Source organism: Chironomus tepperi, unplaced genomic scaffold (assembly GCF_022539635.2).
Source record: "Chironomus tepperi strain 1889 unplaced genomic scaffold, CSIRO-AGI_Ctep_v1 contig_395, whole genome shotgun sequence".
Lineage (NCBI taxonomy): Eukaryota > Metazoa > Arthropoda > Insecta > Diptera > Chironomidae > Chironomus > Chironomus tepperi.
In genome coordinates, this window is record NW_027226517.1 from 574,603 (window position 1) to 577,791 (window position 3,189).

Genomic DNA, 3,189 nt, shown 5'->3' on the forward strand with positions numbered 1-3,189 from the left:
AATTGCTTTCATGTTACAGTAATAACACTACGGTACCTAAAAGTTATATTTTTGTCGGTTAGGGCAAATTGTAAATTTAATAATAAACTTAGTCAAATGGCATTAATTACTTCCTTGCCTTGTGCGCACGAGGGCCCATTGCCGCCCGTAGGAAATGTCTGAAGACAGCTCTATCCTTCGAAACTTTCTGCCAGTTCGGGATATTAAGAACTCTAGCGTCCATTTCAACTCATGCAATCCAGGAATTATTCGGTCTTCCTCTCGATCTCTTGCCATCCACAAAGTCTGAAGTAGTTGCCTTAAGAATTGGGGCGTCACTTGGCCTCTGTATATATGACCTGCCCATCTCAAGCGATTCGCTCAAGTCAAATGGCATTAGTTACTTAAATGCTAGAGAGTTGGCTCAAAATGCGCCTCCATCTGGTCTTACGAAGTACTTTTATCCAGAATAACAGAGCTTACAAGTGGTTCGGTTATTCTGGATTATCTATAACTGTAGGTCTGAATTGTGTGGTTTGGATTGCAATGTCTAAAGTTCAATAATGCCAAAATTTGGCTTCTGGTCAGCTTAACATTAACTTAATGCTTGTTGCGAATTAAATCCGACACCATGCCAGTGTCACGCCGACCTGGAGACAGTTTTTGGATCTAATATTCGACTGATGCTTTTCTGAGGTCTTCAACTAATATTATAAAGCAATTAGCATCTGGAATGTGCAAAAATTTTAAAATTTCCATATTTTAATGAACCAACAAATTGCTACTAGACCCATATGTTGAAAATTAAAACCATCCTAATGCCAACTAATGGATAGGCATCAAAAATTCAATTTCACCCAAAAAAAACAATGATTTTCCTCCAAAGATTATCCTTAATTAAAATAAAATACAATAAAATGTGTTACACATGACATTTCTCAGTAATATGAAATTATAATTACAGCATTATGTACACATGTGTCTAACCCACATCAATTCTCAGAAGAGGAAGTCTAGATCTGACATAAACATTTTTTTTTGTTCTGCACCTCAAATAAAGGAAGTTCCATCAATCTACAATATAAATTTTATTACAGAATAGTATAAAGTTTTACAGCACTTTTTTATGATTTACATGCATACATCCAGCTTGACCTGCATAAAAGAAGAAAGATCATAGATGACTATTTAATTTCATTAAGTCAGCTATTCGCCTTTCCGGATGAATGAATAGCATTTTCAATAATTCATGAGATGTTTATGGCATGAAATAATCTTTCTTCTTTTTCTATGGCCATTTCCAATATTTTATATATGTACATAGTCTTCTGTGGGTACATATTTTGGCAATAACATTATGCATCACTATATGATTATATACAGACGATAATATTCAAAAAAGGATCTTATTTTTTGATAATAATAAATTTTTATGTACAGAAAATTCAATGAGATGAGAAAGCTTTCATGTCTCTTTTAATACTCAACTGAGAGGGTTGAATTTATGTCTCATTGGAATATTTTTTTTTTGACTTCCTGGTGGGGATGTGTGGTTATTAGGTGAGGTTGGCATTACTATGAATCTATAGAATCACCAGAGTGGGGCAGGCTGCTCTTTTGCCCCGAGTAGGGATGGCTGAAACTGGAATATCGAACTTCTAGGTACATAAAAGCTTGACATGGTATGGTATGGTACCCGAACTACACAACGTGTTCGTTAGGACATCGTTGCATCGCCATATTAATGATAAGATTCAAAATTGCTTGACGGCACCGTTACGACTAATTTCGATCCATATTTTGTGCGAACATGCAGTTCATCCCATTGTGTCCCTTGGATTACATAAATATCAAGTTAATAACAACACATACGATCGACCATCGCATTCTGTTCCTCTCTAGATACTAATTGACACCTAAATATGAATTTTAAGCTTCACGTCATTTACAAAAATCCCCCAAGTCATGTCATAAATGTGAATTTAAATATTGACAGCCGTTTTCATCCGTTCCTCGTCGTTTTTTCTTTTATAATCATTTTACAAGCTCTTTTCTCTTCCACTCGAGTAAGTTTTTTATACAACTCAATACATTCTCAATTGCTTCTATTGCTGCTGCATGTCATGTACTTTCAGCAACTAATGAATCATGTAGAATAAGAGAATATAGATGATGAATGTAACTGAAGAAAGATCACATCGTAAATCTATTAATCTTCTCTCATTGCAACTCGAGCATTTCCTCATGTAATTGAATTCTTTTAGTCGCTTCAACTAGGAACGAATGCGAGGATTAGAAACTAAAAGTTGATGAATTATTGAGGATTAATCATGCATTTTTTGCTTGAAATTGAATGATTGTGACTGGATTTGTGTGTGAAACTGATTTCTCACTCATAGTGTGATTTGAGGTATAATCCAATTGTATCAATTTACAGTTTGATGCTTCCATGTCTTGATGGTTATATAGTTGCTAGGGGAATGCTTTTAAATTCTCTCTCAAATAAGCTTTTTCGTATCCAACAAACCCATTTATCCATTAAAATTTGAAACTTTATGTAATATTTCAACCTTCAACATTGCCGGGAGCAAAGGAATTAAGGAGAAGAAATAATAGGATAAATTTCTAATCCCTATTACTTACTACCAACCCTTAACAACAACAGAAAAAATATTTTTTTCATTCTTTTAATGCCTTTTTAAAGATCTCAGCACTTAAAATAAAGTATTTTGTACTTACTTTTAATTTTTTTGTTTTTCTCTTTTCCCACCCCAATTTTATTTTTGCTGGATGGGGGCTGTTCACTTATTAGGTAAGGCTCCTATGACCCCCTCCACCCCCTTTTGCGCGTTGAGATTTCGTTACGTTTCAAACAATTATACGAAGGGGGAAAGGGGTCAAAACAAAGTTGCCAAGACTTTGTACGGTTTTTTCATGTCACAGGTGCCTGTTTTGCAACTCTGAGTCAAAAGTCAATTTCTCCCGTTACTTAACAAATGAACAAACCAATATGAGAAATGAAGTCAGTAAATTTTGTGTTAAAAAATTCGCGAAAAGATTTTTTCAATTAGACTCCATCTAGCCTATGTTATGCATACATGCTTCACAAATAGGTTCTGATTTATGGAAAATAATGAAATAAGCATATGGCAAGAGGGAAATCAACTAAGCTCAATATTGACTTTGAGAAATTTATGCATAAAAAATTTG